Raw genomic sequence first — 16,020 nt, forward strand, 5'->3', positions numbered from 1 at the left:
TCCCTGTTGTTTAGGGTGGTATACAAATTTAATAAATAAATAAAAATGTCTTGGAGAACATAGAAAGGCTATAACTCCCTAAACTAGCCTACTGCCCTCTGATGCAGTGGAATGTTTTACCTTGTAGCATTGTTTACAGATAAGTCGGCAATTAATCTCCCCCACCCCCAGGTATACAATATTTGGAATCATTATTTTACCACTTTGGGGGATTCTGCTGTGAAACTGAAGCATTTGCACAGCATTTCAAAGTGTAAGCCCATATTCGAAAGTTCTTTTAAATTGAAACAGCAGTAGCAATGAAGAACAGCTTTCATATATGAAACAGGCAAGTAAACAGCACATCAGTAATCTCAATTTCAAGAGTGGAATGCTGACCTGACAACACAAACCTATGCATGTCTACTCAGCTTATGTCCCATTGGGAACTCATAAGGCTTTACTTCTCTAAGTAAACATGCTTAGGCTTCCACTGCACATTAGAATTTCCCCCTGGGCTAGTCTCACAAAAGCAACATCCATCAGTGTTTACCTTTCAGGAATGCGTGTGAGGACATGGCTAGGGCTGCTTGAGAAATTTGTTAAGTCTGTATCCGAAAGTGCATGTTCCAAAGTAGAATGCACCTCCCAGGCTAATGCACAACTCTAAATGTTCTCGTTTGGAATCTGCTCTGCACCTAGTTTTATAAAATGCTCCAAGGGCTGCTGTGCAAGTGTCTGAACTGGAAGGGGGAGGTGCTGCAATGGACTTGTCCTCTCGGTAACAGCACTGCTGCCGCATACCAGGATGGTGTGGTGGTGGGACAGGGTGCCAGCCTGGTCAGGATGGTGCAGATGCACTGGTGGATCAGTTCAGTGTTCAGACTGGTGTGTCTACCCCCATCTCTGTATGCAAGAGCAACAATGGTGTCAGAAGGTGTTCATTTGCTGAGATTCCTGCATTGCAAGGAGTTGGGCTAGATAACCCTTGGGTCCCTTCCAACTCGAAGGTTCTATGAAAGCTGATCCCTTCCCTATTGGACACTTCTTTGGTGCAGAATGATGTCACTCCTTCTATTAGGAGCACAATTCAAAGTGTTGGGGTTGACCTTTAAAGCCCTAAATGGCCTCAGCCCGGTATACCTGAAGGAGCATCTCCAACCCCATCATTCAACATGGGAGGTCCAGATCCAAGGGCCTACTGGCGGTTCCATCACTGCGAGATGTGAGGTTACAGGGAACTAGGCAGAGGGCCTTCTCGGTGGTGGCGCCCACCCTGTGGAATGCCCTCCCATCAGATGTCAAAGGGATAAATAACTATCTGACATTTAGAAGACATCTGAAGGCAGCCCTGTTTAGGGAAGTTTTTAATGACTGATGTTTTAATGCATTTTTAATCTTTGTTGGAAGCCACCCAGAGTGGTTGGGAATAATAAATAGTAGTAGTAGTAGTAGTAGTAGTAGTAGCAGTAGTAGTAGTAGTAGTAGTAGTAGTAGTAATAATAATAATGTATGGGTGGTGGTGGTTGGGAAGAGGCTGCAATGGACCATAAAACAAATGAATCTGAAAGTGACACAAACTGGAATAGGACTGATTCCTCCATCCCTAGACATTCCACTTTTCCACCTGTCAGTTGTTCAAATGCACAAAATCCAAAATAAAATTGTTAACACTTTGCCGTTGGGGACATTCCTCCCCCACCACCCCAGAAGTGTATGTCATGCTTTCGCCAAAAATAAACTGCTTTTGATTCCCCTGAATTAACTAGGTGCTTCACTTTCCTGTTGAAATAATGGGACTAAAAGTGCTTAAGGAACCTATTTCTGTTCCTTTGTCCTTGCACAGAGTGTGTTCCATGCAGTTAACTGCGTCAGCTGATTACAGTGGTACCTCGAGTTAAGAACTTAATTCATTCTGGAGGTCCGTTCTTAACCTGAAACTGCTCTTAACCTGAGGTACCACTTTAGCTAATGGGACTTCCCGCTGCCTCCACGCGATTTCTGCTCTCAGCCTGAAGCAAAGTTCTTAACCCGAGGTACTATTTTTGGGTTAGCGGAGTGTGTAACCTGAAGCATCTGTAACCTGAAGCATCTGTAACCCGAGGTACCACTGTATAGTTAATAATCTGAAGATAGTAATGTAACATAATAGGTCAAATGCATACTTCTTTAGACTACTGGCTGATTAAACTAGCTCTTGTTAGCAACGTTATAACAGTGTGTCTGCTTTCCACACATTTTTGCTCTCAAAGAGAAATGTTAAAGTTCATTTTTATTCCTTCTCATTGTAGTGGGTGGGGACAAAATATTATGGTTCGGATCCAGAGTGTTCCTTTCATGAACAAAAGGACTCCTTGGTGGTAGGGACTGAGATTCAGAGGGTCACCCAGCTCTCTGTAGTAGATTTTCAGGGGACACAGGTGGGTTGCAAGGAAAAAGAGAAATGGGGGTGGAATGACTTGCCCCCATCCTTCATGTGAGCATACTGTGAGCAGACTACAGCTTATGGGAAGTCTGGATGCAACCCAATGAGAAAAAGCCCACTGTTAAAAAATACTGTACCTTTCAAGAGAACCCTAGCATAGTCAATAAAACAATGTCTGAATGACGGATCCGAAGTCTCAAAAAGAGACAAAGAGGAGATCTCATGTGTCTGACCATTTTTTGGTCCTCCCGTTCCCATGTATGAATTCCCCTTTTGTTCATTTGCTCGGCTTTCAGAAATAACTCTGAATACAGGCTTTGGCCTAAAGCTGCTCCCTTGTCTGGTTCTTACACTTTATTTCTGTAAAAGAAAAAAGGGAGAGAAAAACTTATCAGACAGCTGCAGCAGTTCAGCTTGCAGAAATGAATAATGTCATTTTCAAGGTAGGTCTGCAGCTGTCTTGCTGTCACTTAAAGTTTTTAAAGACAAGTCTAATTAAATGTCTACCTAAAAGGCTGACAGAATAATTTGGAGCATGCTAATGAAATTTGTCACAAGGCAGAAAAAAATGTACAAAGTGTGCTGGTGCACATTGCTCCTGGGTAACCTAACAATCAGAAGGCATTGCTGTACTCTGTCCAGATACAGACACAGATACACAAATGCTTTTTTGACCTAGGCACTAGTATATCTCTAATTAAACTATATTTTAGTTTTACTTCTTCACCATTCCCACAGCCTAACTGAGCATCCTTCAAGAATGTAAACTATCTAGGGCACATCTGAAAGAACTGGTTCTAAGGAGCAATGCACGTGAAACATGGCTCCTGGGGAGGCTGTTTTACATTTGCTTTAAAGAAAAATGTATTTGAAAGCTCAATTGCATAATGCTTATTTGACAAGATAAAATGCCTAAACATGTTTCATCAAAAGTGAAATGTGAAATATATATTAAACGATTAAAATTATTGAAATATTAATTGTTGGCATACTCTGTGGGATCCATAGTTATTATTAACATTAACATTATTTCTTGCTTGTTGTGTTTCAGGAACAAATTTCAAGGACCGTGGGTCAGATAACAATCTGGTTCTAGCTATGGGGCCACCCATATCTATGTAAAGGATGCAGGTGGTGCTGTGGTCTAAATCACTGAGCCTATTGGGCTTGCCGATCAGAAGGTCAGCAGTTTGAATCCCTGTGATGGGGTGAGCTCCCGTTGCTCTGCCCCAGCTCCTGCTAACCTAGCAGTTTGAAAGCACACCAGTGCAAGTAGATAAATAGGTACTGCAGTGGTGGGAAGGTAAATGGCATTTCCATGCGCTCTGGTTTCCACCATGGTGTTCCATTGCACCAGAAGTGATTTAATCATGCTGGCCACATGACTCGGAAAGCTGTCTGTGGACAAACACTGGCTCTTTCCACCTGAAAGCAAGATGAGAGCCACAACCCCATAGTCACCTTTGACTGGACTTAACCGTCCAGGAGTCCTTTACCTTTTTTACCTATCTATGTAAACAACATGGCACCATTGCATTATGATTCATAGTTGCAGCTAGACATCAGATGTGGATAGAGATTTTGGAGTATCAGAGTGTGTACAATACTTGCCTTGGAGACTATATACAGACCAGGCAAAAGTTGTCTGACTTGACAAACTTGTTGTCAATCTCTATTCTATACGAAAACGTTAAATTAGAAGGAAGTCGTGGGGTGGATGGTGGGAGAAGTGTTTTTTGTGACTCTGCAGTCTAGCGATAACACAACGGCTACAGGATATAAGCTACTTAGCGATGAAAAACTAAGAGCAGGTAAATGGAGTCTTACCCTAGCTAGTGCTTGGAGAGTTATTTAAAAGAAACCAGTGGCAAATTTAACAGCTCAGATTACTAGGAGGATTACTAAGGGAACAGCTCTACATTGTCAGCATTTTGACAAAGTTCACCTCAAATTCCCCTGAAACCCTCATGGGCCAAGAGATTCTTTTGCATAGAAAATATTTTTTTTCCCAAAGAAAAGAAGATGCTGATAACTTGGGAAGGCTTTAAATCCAGCCCTGAAGTATGGAGTTTGCATTGACTGTAAAAGCTCTGTTGCTTATCTAAAGGAATACCACCGGATTTGTGAAAGCTTTTGCACAAAATGCCTTTGGGAATTTTACACCGCACTTCGTTTAACTGGGTTATAATTGCTAATACCCTGAAACAAAAGGCTTAATGTAAAACTTGAACTGTTGCTACCAGACAAATGAAAGTGTCATTGAGGGCATGCAAATTGCAATTATATAGGCTTTAAATTTTAAAGAAGACAAATAATGGCTACATTGCAGAAAAATCACATTATTAACACCTTGGCATTCGCCGATTTGATTACCTCCTGAAATTACACATGTACATTTAACTCAAACACTTAAATGCTCACATGTCCGTAACTCACGTTGTAACTGTTACCATTCTGAAAAGCGCAATTCGGAAAAGTACCAGTATGGGTCATAAATAATTTCATTGCTGAACAAGATAATGGAAGCACAAAACCCAAATGCAAGTTGATAGGTGTCATTTAACAAAGCAGCGCAAATGATACATTCACAAAGTCTGAGTAAAACACTCATTTCTCTGCAGAATCCACAAGGAAGCATTGATAATTTCAAGTTAGGAGCACCAGAAAACTTATTTCCTTGAGTCAGAGATATTAAACTGCAGTCTCTCAATCCTCCTGCAATAAATAAACAGAGTAAAAATGATAATACTCCAGCTTGGGTTTCCCCAGCCACTCTGGGCAGCTTCCAACAAAGATTAAAAATACATTAAAATGTCACACATTAAAAACTTCCCTAAACAGTGTTGCCTTCAGGTGTCTTCTAAAAGTCAGATAGTTGTTTATTTCTTTGACATCTGATGGGAGGGCATTTCACAGGGTGGGTGCCACTACTGAGAAGGCCGTCTTCCTGGCTCCCTGTAGCTTCACTTCTTGCAGTGAGGGAGCCGCCAAAAGGCCCTCGGAGCTGGACCTCAGTGTCCGGACAGAACGATGGGGGTGCAGATGTTCCTTCAGGTATACTGGGCCAAGGCCGTTTAGGGCTTTAAAGGTCAGCACCAACACTTTGAAGTGTGCTTGGAAACTGGGAGCCAATGCAGGTCTTTCAGGACCGATGTTATACGGTCTCCCTCACTTATTCCTTATGACAGGTTAGTTGGTGGCATTACATGGCATTGCACTGGGTGGCATTACATGGCATTGCACTGGGTGGGTGAGGGACTCCATCTGAGGTGGTATTTGCCTGTGCGTGTCCCCCCCCCCCCCCGGAATCCTTCACACAGGACAGTTGATGGTAAATGGCACTGTAACATTAGGTTGGGGCAGGGGGGGAATGAACATCTGAGGATGTCTTCATCTGCCCCTGTCTTTAAGAACTGTTAGATTGTTTCTAAAAAAATCTCCAGCTTGGCTTCTGAAAGTCCAGAGGGGTGGGAAGGGGCCTAGTGCCATAGGACGTTGTCTTATACCAAGTCTGCCTGCCTCAGGAGTGTCTACTCTGATGTCATGAACTGGCAGGGCAATGGGGAGGATGAAGAGGAGGAAAAGGTGAGGGGTGCAGCTGGGATTGGGACACAGTGGGGCAAACAGGGGATGGAGAAGGAAGTACTCACAGGGTGACAAGGGATGGGGGTCAGTGCATAGGAACAAGACCAGCAAGACATATCACCAGAACCAGAGCGACCCCTGTCTCCACAAACATGGCGGGCTCTGAGGCATAGGGGGCAGGGTGCTCCAGGAGGCTGAGACAGGCCAGGCCCACAGCCCAGCTCCCTAGCTGACCAGGTTGGGCTCACTAGCTCTGGGAGAACCCTGATTCCTCAGCTGGAGTAGCCTTGGAACAGTTGAGGGTCACCTGCCTCATCAAGTGCATATGCTGCAATCAGCATGGAAAGTACAAAAGGGAAGCAGAGCTGAGATGCTATGTCTGCTCAACTGCCCATGTTGATGGATCTCAGCTTGGATGCTACAGGAGCTCTGTGGGACTGGGCTTTGATATGGACTTTGGACATGTAGATTGAGCCTCGGACTGTGGACTCCACATACTGATTTGCTGGTCTAAACAAAGGCTACAGGAGGGGCCGTTTCCCTTGAGGAATAAAGGACATTCTGGATTATCATATGCGTAAGAGTTGTGCTGTGGGGATTCATGAAAGAAAGCAAAAAAGAGAACATTTGGAGGGCCCCACTGAGCTAATATGCTTGTATCAGAGACACGAGGTTGACTGAATCTGAAAGTGAGTTCTGACTGACCCCTTATTTTGTTCGTGGTATGAATACCTAGCAACAGGATAACCCTGGAGTAGCTGGTGTCTGAAATAATTGGGGCTGTTTTTGACATCGCAGCCATTCTGTGCTGCTGTCCTTCAACCTCTTTGTTCTTATACATTTATGAGCATTTGTAATTCTCTCTCTTTTTTTTTTTAAAAAAAGCCATTTTCTCTGTTCTGAAAAAAGCCATTCTGTTTGCTTCCACAGGAAGCAGCCTCATAATTGCAATCCCGTACCTCGTATCTGAAATGGCACCATTTTAGAAGGCTGCAACTTGCCTAACTGAACAAATAAATGAAGAGATAAAGCTGCTTTATACAAAATAATAATAATAATAATAATAATAATAATAATAATAATAATATAATATCATTAGTCCAGAGTAACATCAGCACCTGGTCTCCTTAGACAGCTGACAGGGCCCTAGTGCTCTGACAGGGCCCATTGCTGAAAACTGCCTCAGGCCACCGTTAAGCCCCCTGCCCACAAAGTTGACTAGATCTGATGACCATTTCCCCATAATGCCCTGGAACAGAGGTTCCCAAACTTCTTTGGCCCACCACTCCCTTTTCAGAAAAGAAACCTCAGTGCCCCTTGGAAATCTACCTTCTTTCAGGGAACAAACGGAAAGATGCACTTACAAATTTGCTTTCTTTTACGTATCTATAGTTCTACCCACATCCTACAACATAGTAAAGAATGATGTTGTAAATAAGACACCTTGAAGCTGGTAATTATAAAATTATTTATTAAAACCCATGGGGCAGACCGGAGTGAAGCCTGCTGCCTCAGTCCAATCTGCCTTGGTGGTGGAGCTGGTGCCACAGCCCTCCTGTCACTGGCCAAAAGGGCAGGCAGGTTGTGATCCACTTCCTGGGCCTGGGTGAAGCCGAAAAGGGTTCACCCAAGCCCAGAAAAACTCCTAGCTTCCAGCACAACTGCCGGATCCAGGGGAGGCATTGTTGCCGTCCCGCAACAGTGCCTGACCTTATGGTAAGCATCATTATACAACAGATGAAACAGGTATGAACAGCTTTTCAAAATTCAATGACCTCCAGTTGCACCTGAGGCCCCCTGGATCATTCCAGCACTCCCCAGTATCACCCACTTTGGGAAACACTGTGCTAGAGCAATGCTACATTGGGGAAATTATTTTTTTAAAAAATCAGTAGATTGGTTGTAAGCAGGAAAGCAGGCAGGTGGAGACTGGCTGAGGGCAGAATGAGGTTGCTGGTGCAGTACTTGCCATAATGAAAAAGTCTCCACGGATTGTTCCCAAGTCCAGGAATTGAATTGTTGGCCTGTTCTAGATGGAGTTGTGCATGGTCTGAAGGAGTAGGTAGTCTGGGTTTCAGATATTTGTTTGAGATCCTCTCTCTATACCACCCAACCCAGAATAGAGTCCTTCTTGTTGTCCCACCAGGTAGTTGTATGAGTGGTGGCTACATGGGATTGAGTCATCTATGTGATGGCACAATGACTGTGAAGTTCTTTCTTCCTTTAGGTGCAGACTTTAAGTGCAAATGTCTCAACTTTGATGGGATTTAAACACCAGGATAAAACACATCTAGAGCAGCCTTATTAATTTACACTGTATCTTGTTGCAACAGACACACTGAGTGGTTTCCACCATGTTCATTTCAGTATTTGTAATGTCCCATCTTACTTCATCATCTCTCACACCCCTCCCTTAGCTCAGGCGACTGCCAGAGCCCCAAGATTCCCTGACTTTAACTGAGACATCCTGTTGAATCCTTTCTTCCTGAAATAGGAAATTCAGGAGCCCTCTCATCAGGCTCATGCTCACATAACAGATTTCTCCTCTAGACCCCATTCCTGAATCAAAAGAACTGGCTTCATTCCTGGAGTTGAATGGAGCAAGTTCAAGGTTTTCATGTCCCCATTCCTTTCTCATCTTCCCAGCAGTCATTGTGTTCTGAGTCCTCCTTGAAGCTGTCCTTTCCGGTAAATGTAAGTACGGCACCAGTTTGCTGTGAGCACCTAACTCTGACCCTGACCTACCTGTGTTTACCTCCGCTTGGCTCAAAGACAGAGCAGCATAAACACCAGCAACTTCTGCCCTGTTATAATCATAGTAATCATATTTTCAGTGTTTTAGATATTAAGACTAGAATGAAGACTGAGAGACAATATCACTAATCAGAATAGGCAGGATTGATCTACAGGGGCCAATGGCTTTATTCGCCTTGTGTTAATATCTTCATAGATTCATTTTTAAAACAGACAATATTTTATGTAAGAGACAGAACTCCAACATGTTAGGTGGGTGTAATATCTCACATTGAAATTATAGAAATACTCATTTATCGTCTTGGATGTTCTGAAAGAAAGTGAGTCTCTAAGAGGTGCTGTGCTTTCCCGGTTTAAAAATATTCTTTGCAAAATGCCCCTTTTTAGAAGAAAAAAGAACACTGTGTGCAATTTAATGCTTTTTAATCATTTCTGCTGAATTTCAGGTCACTATTATGCTTTGGCAGTGTGTTAATCATACTGGAACTATAATGAGCTCCTGTATATGCTTCAGCTTTGACTGTGGACATGTAAATTACAAAGACAAATAGACATGAGCAGAATTTTTTTTATCATCCAACTTACTCCATCTCCCTGAGTTGTTTCAAAATGGAATAGGGCAGGTGCTATGTAAAGGCTGACCCACAGCCATTGTGTTTCTACAACACTGCGAAATCAGCAATGGCTTTTTGCCTCTTACAAAGTCATGCAAGAGTACCAAGGCCAGAACTACAGCTGAGTTGTGTTTCCCGCATTTGAACTCATTCAAGGACAGACTGCAGTGTAAGAGAGGCCGATAAAGGGAAGAGACCAAATGAAGAGGTATGAATACGGCACATCAAACAATGCAATGTGAAAAATTGGACGGCTCAAAAGCATGAAGTTGGCTAGTAAAGCATGCCAAGGCTCCCGGTGGTTAGCAAGAAAGAGAATAAAGGAAGGTGTTCAGCAATCTGTCAAAATAAAAGGAAAACTTCAACCATGTTGCTAGAGAAGTTACAGTTACAGTTAAGATAAAATCTAAGCTGAGTGTAACTATAAGCAGGTCTCACTCAATTTAAGGTGATAAGGTAGGAAGGAAGGACTACTAAATCCTGTCCTTGTTAAAACGAATGGTGCATTTTATACACTGTTTAAAAAGTTGGGTGTCTCCCCCTCTCTCTGCTAAGTGGTGGCAAGAGCCCATGGGATTCCAGGCACTCGCCCAGATTCTGTGTTCCTTTGGAGAATCAAGACAAGGTGGAGACTGTCGTAGCTTTAAGAAATATGGTTTATCCACCTATTAACACCTTCCGTCTGTGTGAAATGAGTCCAGATCTTACAGCATGGTCATTTAAAGAGGGGCTTGTCCCGTACAGCAGTGTGGCCATGCTTTCCAAGGCACCTCTCCCAGCCTGCCTTCAGCCAGCCAGCCCAAGATGGATCCCAGTCTTTCTTCTTCCTCCTTCCCAGAACACCTTGCTCAAAAACTCTTTACCTGTCACCTCAAACACATACCCCCACCACCTTGGCAACATCCGTCTCCCCGGGCCAAAGGATTCCTCTCAGATGACCCATCAAGCCCTTTTGTCAAGTGAAAAGATTTGCTCCTCACTAGGCCAGCCAGTCTGGATTGCATAAGCCGGTTCAGGGATTCCCTGTCTGGCAGAACTTGTAAGGTAAAGGTAAAGAGACCCCTGACCATTAGGTCCAGTCGTGACCGACTCTGGGGTTGCGGTGCTCATCTCGCTTTATTGGCTGAGGGAGCCAGCGTATAGCTTCCGGGTCATGTGGCCAGCATGACTAAGCCGCTTCTGGCAAACCAGAGCAGTGCACAGAAACGCCATTTACCTTCCCGCCACAGCGGTACCTATTTATCTACTTGCACTTTGATGTGCTTTTGAACTGCTAGGTGGGCAGGAGCAGGGACCAAGCAACGGGAGCTCACTCCGTCACGGGGATTCGAACCACCGACCATCTGATCAGCAAGTCCTAGGCTCTGTGGTTTAACCCACAGCGCCACCCGCGTCCCGGCAGAACAAAATCTTGCCATTTTTTAATTTCTAGGGTTTAGGGGAGACATTATAATGGAATGAAGATCACCCTCTTCAGTCACCTGGCCAGAGGTGGGAAGGCAGTTGATTAGGAGCTTAGATCTGCTTAGCAGTGGGCATAGGCTCCTGGTAGGGTAGGTAGGTTTTACTGAATATGTGACAGACAAAGGAACGCATATCAGAAACATAGCGGAGTTATATTGTGTGACCAGAAGGCGACAGCCCCAGGGAGCATTAGGAAGGAATAAAGACTCTGACAACGTGTTATGGTATTAAAATTAGGCCACAACTTTATTAAACTTCTGAATGTAGGAAGACCTTGGCTTAGGCCTTGGGAGTGTATCCCTCCCAACTCCCCAGCCATGGGAACTGGGGCACATCAGGATGAATGGGATATGCGGGTGCACTGCAAGACGTATGTGTAGCAGGCAACTGACCCCAAATAACCACACGCAGGGTAGTTCACTGACAGCCTTTTGGTGTATGGCCAGTGACACCCATTATATAACCCCTTTTAAGAGGAGACCCTGGAATCAATGCCGCAGGGTGGTGAGTCACCACTTCACCCCCCCCCCCCATTATAGGGAAGAAAAAAGGATTCCACCCAAGGCCATAACCGCCAAAGTTGTGATGAATTGCTATGGGGAAGACAAAACCTGCCAATGCAGGAAAATTCCTTCCCGGTCCTTCAATGGTAACCAGTCAAAGACAGCAGCAGCGCCCTCTGAACAGGAAGAAAAAGTTAACCTGAAATCAAGAAAACATTAAACTAAGGGAGGGGAAGGTGGGTGAATCTCCTGAGCCAACTGCCTGGCTACTGTCGGCTCCACCCCCTATATATGAATGGGACTGGCCCCACCTCCCAGCAATGAAACTTGACTTCTGAGGCTGGGTGTGAACCTCCAAATAATAACACTGAGAAACAGGCCAGTCTGTGTTTGCCAGTAAGTTCCCTGGGAACTGTAGCACCACGCTTGATCCCGCAAAGGACACCCACAATGTAAAGTGTGGGTGCTCATTATTGACATCCCTAAGCTTTGCCCCTTTTCAAACAGACACACCTTACAAACCCTGAAGGAGGTCCTCCTCACAAAGAAAGGGTCAGTAAGACCATGCTGCTTTCACTCCCTCCAGAGACCTAAAACTGCCTTCTCTATGCCTGCACATTGAGTGTGAATGTCAAAGAATCAGAAGCTTTTGCGACAGGCCTCTTTCTAGACAGATAGTCTAGGATGCTGAGCAGTTGGCGTTCTAGATCCCACAGGCACCAAGGCCCTTGCCCTTTCGCAGACATCCATGGATGTCAGCAGTGGGGCGAGGAAGCTTTACAGTGGTACCTCAGGTTACATACGCTTCAGGTTACATACGCTTCAGGTTACAGACTCTGCTAACCCAGAAATAATACCTCGGATTAAGAACTTTGCTTCAGGATGAGAACAGGAATCGTGCGGCGGTGGCGCGGCAGCAGCAGCAGGAGGCCCCATTAGCTAAAGTGTTGCTTCAGGTTAAGAACAGTTTCAGGTTAAGAATGGACCTCCAGAATGAATTAAGTACATAACCAGAGGTACCACTGTATATGCATGAAACCCATCAAGCAATTAACATGTGAAGCGGGCTTCCAACTTGCATTCAAGATATACAACAAATGTTTCTCTTCTGTGCGCAAATTCAGACACACAGCTGAATCTAGGTACCCAGAAATTTTCATTTCATCTCTATTGTGCGTATTTTATAATGCCCTGAATATGAGTTATGTAATAATATGTTCCACATTTCATAAGCCTTCTCAGTGTCGTCATTGCCCGTTTTCCAACAGTGTGGCTTACAGGAAGCTGAAATCTCTGTGGATGTACTCAACAGTTAGCTGGTTGTTATTATTATTATTTTAGCTGACATTATACAGCCAATGTTCCATATGTGCTTCCTCCCCAGCATCTTCCCCTTATCTCAATAAGCACTAGATTGCACTGCTACTGTCTTCTTTTTAGCCTAGAGAGTGGAATTCGCTTAATAATCTTATTTGTTTGTTTTCTCAGGCTATAATGGTTCATTATCTAAAGGACTTTCTACTATTTTTGCATATGGGAATACGTGAGACAAAGTAGCTCATATTGGGTACACCATCATTAATTTCTACTGAGATCCATGAATTTAACATTAAATCTACTATGGGGAAAAATATATTTTGAATGCACAGTGCTATGGCAAGGTCCCTCTTACCTCTTCGTTTTTATTAGTTAATTTGTTTGTTTTTACGCTGGTGTATGGAGTTTGGTTTGTCACAAATTAAAGCCAAGCACATTTTTTCACCAGGTACAGTGGTACCTCTGGTTAAGAACTTAATTCGTTCCGGAGGTCCGTTCTTAACCTGAAACTGTTCTTAACCTGAGGTACCATTTTAGCTAATGGGGCCTCCTGCTGCTGCCATGGTGCCGCCGCGTGATTTCTGTTCTCATCCTGAAGCAAAGTTCTTAACCCAAGGTACTATTTCTGGGTTAGTGGAGTCTGTAACCTGAAGCGTCTGTAACCAGAGGTACCACGGTATAGCGGAACCTATACAGCCTGCACCACCTTCCATCCTATCTGGGCCAGCCAGATAGGTGACTACTTCAGGCATCAGAGGAGGGGAAGATTAAGCAGTCCCCCTCCAGTCATTCCCCCTGAGCCCCCCAATTTTCATTGAATCAGAATTGTAGAGTTGGAAGGGACCCCAAGGGTCATTTACCTCAACCCCCTGCAATGCAGGAATCTCATCTAATGCATCCATGACAGATGGCCGTCCAACCTCTGCTTAAAAACCTCCAAGGAAGGAGAATCCACAGCCTCCCATAGGGGATTGTTCCACTGTCAAACAGCTCTTACTGTCAGAAAGTTATTCCTGATGTTTAGTCAGAATCTCCTTTCTTTGTACCTTGAAGCCATTGGTTCGAGTCCTATCCTCCAGAGCAGAAGAAAACTAGCTTGCTCCATCTTCCCTGTGACAGTCCTTGAGATATTTGAAGATGGCTATCGTATTTCCAACAAAGGTCCGTATAGTTAAAGCTATGGTTTCCCCAGTAGTGATGTATGGAAGTGAGAGCTGGACCATAAAGAAGGCTGATCGCCGAAGAATTGATGCTTTTGAATTATGGTGTTGGAGGAGACTCTTGAGAGTCCCATGGACTGCAAGAAGATCAAACCTCTCTATTCTTATGGAAATCAGCCCTGAGTGCTCACTGGAAGGACAGATCATGAAGCTGAGGCTCCAATACTTTGGCCACCTCATGAGAAGAGAAGACTCCCTGGAAAAGACCCTGATGTTGGGAAAGATGGAGGGCACAAGGAGACGGGGACGACAGAGGATGAGATGGTTGGACAGTGTTCTCAAAGCTACCAGAATGAGTTTGACCAAACTGCGGGAGGCAGTGGAAGACAGGAGTGCCTGGCGTGCTCTGGTCCATGGATTCACGAAGTCGGACACGACTAAACAACTAAACAACAACAACAATCGTATTTCCTCTCAGTCTCTTTTCCAGGCTAAACATCCCCAGCTCCTTCAACCATTCCTCAGAAAGCTTGGTTTCTAGACCCTTGGTCATCTTGGCTGCCTTCCTCTGCACATGTTCCAGCTTGTCAACATCCTTCGTAAATTGTGGTGCCCAGAATTGGACGCAGTATTCTAGGTGTGGCCTGACCAAGGCAGAATAGAGTGGTACTATGACTTCCCTTGATCTGGACACTATACTTCTGTTAATGCAGCCTAGAATTTTATTTCCATTCTTCTAGGCTGGCAGCAGTGCTTTCTTTTTTTGTAGCAAGATGTTGGAGCGTAGAACTGTCTGCACATCATGCCCTTTCCTGCACCCCCTAAGCCAGCCTGTTGCCCTGAAGAATTCTTTTCTTTGCCAGAGTTGATGCAAGCTTCAACTGCCACTCCACCTGGCTTCGGTAAATGGTAAGAGTGGGGCTGACATCTTGATATTTCCTTTGGGCAGCAAAGTTTTTTGGGCAGATGTGCAAACAATAGACACCTGGCTCAACAATATCTGTTTCTCCCCCTACCCTTATTGTTCTTTGTTTTGATTATGAAGACTCCTGATTAAACACAAAAGCTTGCTCAGTTTTTGGTGAGCCTTATTGGGACCTAACAAAGGAATTCTGGTAATGTTGCTTTAAATTCAGAACTGGAAAAACTGCATTAATGCAATCCATAGACTTGCTGTTTGCTCTTCAATGACAGTGGAAATTAGATTAGAAAAGTTGTAGGGTGTTTTCTTTTTATTGGGGGCGGGTATCCAGAGATTAAGAAGCATAATATTTGCTTATATAATATGTGTGTTTTAATATTCTTGAGTTAAAAAAGAGAAAAAAGAAAAACAGGGAAGGGGTGGAACATGAATAAAATGAGGAACATACATATGTGGCAACTAAAGAGCTTTTCTTTAAAACTTTTCTGGCTATATTCATCACTCACTGTCATTCTAACTGTGTTTGCAAAGATCCCTCTGGGTTGTATTGAGATATTTAGTTATTTACTCTGCGGCATTTCAAAACCGCTTAGCAGTCTTGTATAAGAATGGAAAAGTTTTGCGTCTGTCACTTCTGAGTTCCACATTGCAAAGGTGTGTGAAAATGCACTTGTCTGGCAGGGAAGAGACAGGCAGCGGCCAAGAAGAAACAGGAATCTTTACAAGGAGGTAAATCACAGAGTTGGCTTTCTGAATAAAGACCATTTAGGCAGGGAGAGCCAAATTTGATTTAGAATAATGTGAGTTATATTTACAACTCAAATGGGCTATGAATTCTAGCAAAGAATTGGATAAACCAGCAGAAACCAACATGGCGACCTCCATATTTTGTGGACTACAGTTCCCATGAACTGCAGCCAGCAATGGATCATGAAATTTGTAGTTCATCATTTGGAGGTCACCATATTGACTACCCCAGGGATTTTGGAAAGGGACTCACTGTTGTTCTAAAAGAACATCTGCTCACTAAGAATCTAGGAATGTGTAGATATCAATGAAAATCTTTTGACTTTGCTTGAAATTTTCCCATTGCTCCGCTAGCATAAATACAAGACAGGTTGGGGGGGGGGGAACTGGGCGGCTTGGAAATACTTTACCTGATGCAGAAATGACTTCAAAGCAATCCATTAAAATGGCACACAGGTGTTATTCTCCACCAGACGGAAGGGAACTGGAACAACCTCTCTCTGACTGTACAAAAACTCTCTCCTGAGTCTCCACTGGACTAGGCCCATGA

Source organism: Podarcis pityusensis, assembly GCF_964106645.2.
Source record: "Podarcis pityusensis genome assembly, chromosome: 10".
In the NCBI taxonomy this organism is placed as follows: Eukaryota; Metazoa; Chordata; class Lepidosauria; order Squamata; family Lacertidae; genus Podarcis; species Podarcis pityusensis.